Below are 9,851 nucleotides of genomic sequence, written 5' to 3'. Positions count from 1 at the left end.
CAATTTTATATTATATTTTTCAGTGTTAAGTGGTTGTATTTTGGGGCCTGGAACGGATTAATCCTATAACAAATGAATGCTATAACGAACAAGGTTCTAGAACCAATTAGATTCGTTATAGCATACCCCACTGTATATTCAAATTAATTACAATCTTACAAGAATCCCAGCAATGTAAATTATATTCTCCCAGGTCATATCACTGGCATTTTATAAGAGAGAAGCTTAGTCACTTAAGGACTGATAAATAAATACACATTAGACCTTGGGCACCAGCTGTCAAACATATCACCTCACCCCCCCTCCGTCCCTCCCTCTTCCCCATCTGCCCATCCAGGGTTTTAGGCTTACAGTTTTTATCTTATATAATATCACAGACTAAAGTTAGAAGAATATAATTTGCATTGCTAGAATCCTTGCTGGGCAGACGGGGAAGAGGGAGGGACGGAGGGAAGGAGCGTGGGGGGCGGGGGAGCGAGAGGTGAGGTGATATGTTTGACAGTTGGTGCCCAAGGTCTAATGTGTGTTTATTTATCAGTCCTTAAGTGACTAAGCTTCTCTCTTACAAAATGCCAGTGAAATGACCTGGGAGATTACAATTTACATTGCTGGGATTCTTGTAAGATAGTGGTTAATTTGAATATAAACAAGCTATAATTTGCACTAGACATAAAAATTTTAGTGCCATAATCATTTAGTACATGTGCAGTACAGGTTTGCACTTAGGTCATTTATTTCTTTTACATTTCTTTTAGTATGGTGTGTGCATGTAAATGAATAAAAATAAATGAAGAAATTCATGTAAATAAACCCAAAAATACAGTTGAAAAAATTGTACACTATTAAAATGTACTAATGTACTAAGATTTTTATCTCTTGTGCAAAATATATGATGCTTATATTCATATTATTCACTGTCTTGCAAGGATTCCAGCAATGCAAATTATATTCTCCTAACTTTAGTCTGTGATATTATATAAGTGGCAGGGGTAACAGTGACATGTTTGACAGTTAGCGCTGAAGGTCTAGTGAAGTATTTACAGTGGTCCCTCGGTTAATGAGCACCTCGGTTAATGAGATTTCGGTTAACGAGTTACCTGCCATAAGATTCTTAACCTCAGTTAACGAGCAATCCCTCGATTAACGAGTTTCTTACGAGCTGACCTCAACATGTTTTAGCTTGCATGTGGCGGTCCACCAGCTGTAGTATTAGTCCGCCAATACAGTAATCGGTTCTAGGGCTTAAATTCCTTTCCCTTTTAGTAAATATCAAGAAGTTGATACCATTCAATAATTATAAAAGTTTAATATTAAATTTTTTCATCATTTTAACAATTATTGAACATAATTGAAGGTGAGGTCACTAGTTTCTGGCACGCCATCCAGCCTGCCAACACAGCATACAGGCGTCAGTCTTTGTGTATTTTCAGTGGAGGTAACATCTTGCTTGAGACTCTCTTCGACTAAACGCTTTTTTTCTGTGTTTACAAGCTAATTATTGGTCATTTTGAAATTTATGTTACATATTGACAATATATAATGCAGTGCAGTGTTGATTTAAAGAAAATAATCTTGAATTATGCCAAGAGAACTAAAATTTTATGGGTGAAATGGCACCATGGGGTGACTTCTCTTCCACCCCAATGCATTCTCTTCTCCCTTCTCCTCCACCCCCATTCTAATTCCCATCATCATCATCATCATCCAGGAGCCTTCTACATACACACCTCAAAGTAAGTGTACTTTTCTACCTTTTTTGTTGAATTTAGGCAATTTTCGGTGAGCTGGAACCAATTACCCAAAAACCCATTGAAACAAAGGTTTCGGTTAACGAGTTTTTCGGTTAACGAGCAACCTTCTAGAACGGATTGTGCTCGTTTATCGAGGGACCACTGTATTTGTTTATTTATGTCCTTTAGATTGAGTTTTTGTTTTTTGCTTATAAAATGTCATAGAAGTGACTGGGGAGAATATAATTTGCATTGCTGGAATTCTTAAAAGATAGTGATTAATTTGAATGTAAACATGCGATAGTTTGCACTGGACAAAAATTTTAGTAATCATTTTGTACATTATTTTGATTACATGTACAGTACAGTACAGCTTTGCCCTTAGGACAGTGTGTGCATGTAAATGAGTTTCAATAAATGAATTAAGTTACATATTTCGAGCCAAAAATAATAGTTGAAAAACTTTATGTAGACAGAGCTTGGATGGCTAAATTTTAGAATGACCAATAATTTTAATATAAAAATGCAAAAATATTCAAGAACACAACCTTCTTGATATTTACTCCACTGGAAACAAATGTAAACATAGAACAGCTTACTGTATTGGCGGACTAGCCCATCAGCTGATGCTCACAAACAAAACATGTTTGTCGTAAGAATTTCGTTAATCAAAGTTTTGCTCATTAACCGAATTGAAGATCCTTATGGGAGATAATTCGTTAACCGAAATTTCGTAAATCGAACGGTTCGTTAACCGAGGGATATATATATATATATATATATATATATATATATATATATATATATATATATATATATATATATATATATATATATATATATATATATATATATATATACAGATAGACCCCGACTTACGACGGGGTTAGGGACCCAAATCCAGGTCGTAAGTTCGACATGGCCGTAAGTCCGACATAGATAATTTTTTTTAAATAAATAATCTACAATGAAATACAGTACAGTAAAAGTAATGAATAATGAGGAATGGATACAGTACAGTGAAAGTAATAAATAATAAGGAATGGTTACAGTGTGACTGAGCACTTACCTTTAATGTAGTCAGCTGAATGCACATGGGGCCCCCATAATTTTCTAATTATACATGGAGACTACGTTAACTGGAAACGTTTCGGTATAGAAAATGCGTGTCATTTGAAGAAGAAAAAATAAATAAATAAAAATAAAAATAATAAAAAATCTGAGACGGTCGTAAGTCCCGACGGTCGTAAGTCGAAGCAGTCGTAAGTCGGGGTCTGCATGTATATGTATATGTATGTATGTATGTATGTATGTATGTATGTATGTATGTATGTATGTATGTATGTATGTATGTATGTATGTATATATATATATATATATATATATATATATATATATATATATATATATATATATATATATATATATATATATATATATATATATACACAATATTACCTTCTTATGATTTTACTGCTTAGTTTATCATATCTGTGATTGCCTGCGCCAGAGTAGACTTTTCTTAACAGTTTTTTCACATATGCAGCGGTGAGTGTCGGCTCCAGGCGGCTATTTTTAGATTTGCCCCACCGCCACCTGCCTGACTGCTGTTTTTGGCTCATAAAATTCATACAGTACGACCCAGAATATAATTTACATTGCTGGAATTCTTATAATTTGGTGATCATTTTGAATATAAACATCATATATTTTGCATTAGACATACAAATTTTAGATAAAATTTTTTTCTGAGTAACTATGTTATCTTTTGTGCAAAATATATAACATTTATATTCAAAATATTCCTGGTCTTACAAGGAATCCAGCAATGTCAATTATATTATCCTAACTTTAGTTTGAGGTATTATTTATTACAAAAAAGTTAAGTATTCTGGTTTTCCCACACATCTCCTTGGGACGATTGGTGGGGGGTGGGGGGGAGGGAGGGACCGACCGACCATCTGTTACCCCGTGAAGAATATTTTTTTTTTTTATTAACTGAAGATATTTTTTTTAGCTCATAAAATTCATACAAATTACCTGGTCAGAATATAATTTACATTGCTGGAATTCTTATAATTTGATGATCATTTTGAATATAAACATCATATATTTTGCATTAGACATACAAATTTTAGATAAAATGTTCACTCTTGAGTAAATATGTTATCTTTTGTGCAAAATATATGACATTTATATTCAAAATATTCCTGGTCTTACAAGGAATCCAGCAATGTCAATTATATTATCCTAACTTTAATCTGAGGTATTATTTAATACAAAATGTTAAAATTTATTTTTTTCACCCACTCTTTCTCTTGAAGGGACGATTGGTGGGGGGGTGGGGGGTGGGGGGAGGGTTGGGACTGACCGCGCGGTTGGAAGAGGGGGGAGGCAAGGTGGGGTACTTTGATTGACAGATAGTGTCGTGAAGATTATTTTTTTTTTATTAACTGAAGATATTTGTTTTAGCTCATAAAATGCATACAAATTACCCGGTCAGAATATAATTTACATTGCTGGAATTCTTATAATTTGGTGATCATTTTGAATATAAACATCATATATTTTGCATTAGACATACAAATTTTAGATAAAATGTTCACTCTTGAGTAAATATGTTATCTTTTGTGCAAAATATATGGCATTTATATTCAAAATATTCCTGGTCTTACAAGGAATCCAGCAATGTCAATTGTATTATCCTAACTTTAGTTTGAGGTATTATTTATTAAAATTTAGTGGTTTTCCCCCAAAAATTTCTCAGAGAGGGAAGAGCCAGCAGTGTAGTGTGAGAGGGGGAGGGAGTCGAGTCCATTATTTGAATGGACATTAACTTGGCGACTGTATTTCTCTATTTCTCTTAAGTATTAATTGTGTGCATGTACCATCATAAAATTAAGATGTTATTTTTACTACAACATAGTTATGTGTCTTCAAAAAGTGGAGTTTGGGGGTCGGGCTGGTTTCTATTGGAATTAATCCCATATGTTCTGTTGTTCACTTAACGCGGATTTCACTTAACACGGGACCCTCTGGGTTCTATTGACCGCGTTAAGTGGGGTACAACTGTATATATATACATATATATATATATATATATATATATATATATATATATATATATATATATATATATACTATATATATATATATATATATATATATATATATATATATATATATATATATATATATATATATATATATATATATACATTACCCGCTAGCGGTTTCATAGCGTTTTTATCATATCTGTGATTGCCTGCGCCAAATGAACTTTCACTTAACACGGATTTTTTCCACATATACGCGGTGAGTGTCCGGCTCGAGACGCTATTTTTAGATTTGCCCCACCCGCCACCCTGCCTGACTGCCTGGTTTAGCTCATAAAATTCATGCAAATTACCCGGCCAGAATATAATTTACATTGCTGGAATTCTTATAATTTGGTGATCATTTTGAATATAAACATCATATATTTTGCATTAAACATACAATTTTTAGATAAAATTTTTTCTCTAGGTAACTATGTTATCTTTTGTGTAAAATATATGACATTTATATTCAAAATATTCCTGGTCTTACAAGGAATCCAGCAATGTCAATTATATTATCCTAACTTTAGTTTGAGGTATTATTTATTAAAATTTAGTGGTTATCCCACACATCTCCTTGGGACGGTTGGTGGGGGGTGGGGGGGAGGGAGGGACCGGCCGACCATCTGTTACCCTGTGAAGAATTATTTTTTTTTTTATTAACTGAAGATATTTGTTTTAGCTCATAAAATTCATACAAATTACCCGGTCAGAATATAATTTACATTGCTGGAATTCTTATAATTTGGTGATCATTTTGAATATAAACATCATGTATTTTGCATTAAACATACAATTCTTAGATAAAATTTTTTCTCTAGGTAACTATGTTATCTTTTGTGCAAAATATATGACATTTATATTCAAAATATTCCTGGTCTTACAAGGAAACCAGCAATGTCAATTATATTATCCTAACTTTAATCTGAGGTATTATTTAATACTAAACGTTAAAAACTCTGGAAGGGAGGATTGGTGGGGGGTGGGTGGGGAGGGTTGGGACTGACCGCGCGGTTGGAAGAGGCGGGGAGGCAAGGTGGGGTACTTTGATTGACAGATAGTGTCGTGAAGATTATTTTTTTTTTTATTAACTGAAGATATTTGTTTTAGCTCATAAAATTCATACAAATTACCCGGTCAGAATATAATTTACATTGCTGGAATTCTTATAATTTGGTGATCATTTTGAATATAAACATCATATATTTTGCATTAAACATACAATTTTTAGATAAAAATTTTTCTCTAGGTAACTATGTTATCTTTTGTGCAAAATATATGACATTTATATTCAAAATATTCCTGGTCTTACAAGGAATCCAGCAATGTCAGTTATATTATCCTAACTTTAGTTTGAGGTATTATTTATTAAAATTTAGTGGTTATCCCACACATCTCCTTGGGACGGTTGGTGGGGGGTGGGGGGAGGGAGGGACTGACCGACCATCTGTTACCCCGTGAAGAATTATTTTTTTTTTTATTAACTGAAGATATTTGTTTTAGCTCATAAAATTCATACAAATTACCCGGTCAGAATATAATTTACATTGCTGGAATTCTTATAATTTGGTGATCATTTTGAATATAAACATCATATATTTTGCATTAAACATACAATTTTTAGATAAAAAATTTTCTCTAGGTAACTATGTTATCTTTTGTGCAAAATATATGACATTTATATTCAAAATATTCCTGGTCTTACAAGGAATCCAGCAATGTCAATTGTATTATCCTAACTTTAGTTTGAGGTATTATTTATTAAAATTTAGTGGTTTTCCCCCAAAAATTTCTCTGAGAGGGAAGAGCCGGCAGTGTAGTGTGAGAGAGTTGAGTCCATTATTTGAATGGACATTAACTTGGCGACTGTATTTCTCTATTTCTCTTAAGTATTAATTGTGTGCATGTACCATCATAAAATTAAGATGTGATTTTTACTACAACATAGGTATGTGCCTTCAAAAAGTGGAGTTTGGGGGTCGGGCCGGTTTCTATTGGAATTAATCCCATATGTTCTGTTGTTCACTTAACGCGGATTTCACTTAACGCGGGACCCTCTGGGTTCAATTGACCGCGTTAAGTGGGGTACAACTGTATATATATATATATATGCAAGTATATATATATATATATATATATATATATATATATATATATATATATATATATATATATATATATATATATATATATATATATATATATATATATATATATATATATATATATATATATATATATATATATATATATATATATATATATATATATATATATATATATATATATTATATATATATATATATATATATATATATATATATATACAGTTATACCCCATAGCGGCGGTCGTGCCAAAGAAACGCGTATGAATAACAGAACATATGGATTAATTCAGAGCCCGACCCACCACTAATATTTGGTAAATAACATCTTAATTTTATGTTACATACACAATAATACAGAAAATAAGCAATAAGCGAGAATGTCCATTCAAATGGCAACTCCCTCTCTCACACTACACTCACGGCTTCCTCGAGAAATTTGAAACCAGGTATAGTAATAAATAATCCTCAAACAAAGTTAGATAATATAATTGACATTGCTGGATTCTGTAAGACCAGGAATATTTTGAATATAAATGTCATATATTTTCACAAAAGATAACATATTTACTCAGAATAAACTTTCATCAAAATTTGTATGTCTAATGCAAAATCTATCATGTTTATATTCAAAATGATCACAAATTGTAGAATTCCAGCAATGTAAATTATATTCTGGCGGATTGTATGAATTTTATGAGCTAAAACAAATATCTTCAGTTAATAAAAAAATATTCTTCAACACTATCTGTCAATCAGTACCCCACCTTGCCTCCCCTCTTCCAACCATGGTCAGTCCCAACCCTCCCCCACCCCCACCAATCCTCCTTCCAGAGTTTATAACATTTAGTATTAAATAATACCTCAGATTAAAGTTAGGATAATATAATTGACATTGCTGGATTCCTTGTAAGACCAGGAATATTTTGAATATAAATGTCATATATTTTGGACAAAAGATAACATAGTTACCTAGAGAACAATTTTTATCTAAAAATTGTATGTTTAATGCAAAATATATGTTGTTTATATTCAAAATGATCACCAAATTATAAGAATTCCAGCAATGTAAATTATATTCTGACAATTTGTATGAATTTTACTAAAACAAATATCTTCGTTAATAAAAAAATAATTCGAGGTAACAGATAGTGGTCGGTCGGTCCCCCTCCCCCACCCCCCACCAACCGTCCCAAGGAGATGTGTGGGATAACCACTAAATTTTAATAAATAATACCTCAAACAAAAGTTAGGATAATATAATTGACATTGCTGGATTCCTTGTAAGACCAGGAATATTTGAATATAAATGTCATATATTTTGGACAAAAGATAACATAGTTACCTAGAAATATTTTTATCTAAAATTGTATGTTTAATGCAAAATATATGTTGTTTTATATTCAAAATGATCACCAAATTATAAGAATTCCAGCAATGAAATTATATTCTGGCTAGTATTTGTATGAATTTTATGAGCTAAAACAGGCAGTCAGGCAGGGTGCTTGGGGGTGGTGCGAATCTAAAAATAGCTCTCGAGCGGACTGCGTATATGATGAAAAATGCGTTAGTGAAAGTTCAGCTTTGGCAAGGCACGTATATCATGAAGCAGCGTTAAGTGAAGATAGTTAAAGCAGGGGTAAAACAATGTATATATATATATATATATATATATATATATATTGTGTTCTGACCCTCCACCCCAGCACTACTGAACCCACGCCATCTATTGTCTGATCTACCTACCCAGCACCGACACGCCATCTAGGGACAAGACAGTATGACTGCGTCTTAGTTACCACTCGAGGTTTCCCTTCTCCCTATCCTGGTTTGTTGCGTCACCCTCCTCAAAGTCTTCTTTGTCAGCTCCAATTCGAGGAGAGAGCACTTGGCTCTGGGAAGTGACCACAGGATCATCTATCCTCTAAACCTACGTGCAGTGACTACCTACAGTCTTCTACAATACTCAGCCTTACCGTCAGCCATCTCAGCTCCTCACTTAAGTACTAGTATCTTGTATTAATTTCCCCACGTCCACTTCTTGAGATTGTTTTATGTTTATTAATATGTATATACTGTTAATGTTTAGGTTAAGTTTGTTTAAGGGTAATTTATAAGCTGAATATTTTGTTAAGGGATTTATGGTACTCTTTATATACAAAGCTAATCATCCTTTGTCTACCCTTTTATAGTCGATTGTCTTTGTTTGTTTTTATTTATTTGTACCTGTTGGGATCTGGGTAGGCGTATAACTATATTCTAAATCCCAACTCGTAACAATATATATATATATATATATATATATATATATATATATATATATATATATATATATATATATATATATATATATATATATATATATATATATATATATATATATATATATATATATATATATATTTATATCTTGATAAAATCACACAGGGAAAAGGGAAACAACGGAGCAACAATGATGAGCCCCTAATATCCCCTTGAATAAAAATGCTACATGCAGACCTACTAAACCATGCAGTAGCAATCTCAGTTAGCCTGAAACCATCTCTGACATAGGTACTTGTGTAATTCTGTTTGCACAAACTGGAGAACTTCTTAATAACTTCAAGTCTAACTTTTGATAGGCCATGAATGCATGTCACTAAAAAAAAAGACTGAAATATTAATCATTAAATTGGATGTTGCCTTGACAGAGAGCAGGTGTTGTTGGTTCACAGTCAGTCTGTCAAAACTAGGGATCATAAGCAACCCATAATCAACATCTATAACATAAAACAAGTAATCTTCATCTAAATACTATGACTGGGAACAGTGATTTCACCAAAAAGCCTAAAATCTAGGTTAAACAAAGATGAGATATTTATCTACAGAGAATGCAGAAGGAACAAAAGGATCACTTGTTTTGTGTAAGGTGTGACTGG

Source organism: Homarus americanus, unplaced genomic scaffold, assembly GCF_018991925.1.
Source record: "Homarus americanus isolate GMGI-L3 unplaced genomic scaffold, GMGI_Hamer_2.0 scaffold5589, whole genome shotgun sequence".
NCBI lineage: Eukaryota > Metazoa > Arthropoda > Malacostraca > Decapoda > Nephropidae > Homarus > Homarus americanus.
Note: the sequence above shows the minus strand (reverse complement) of the source record.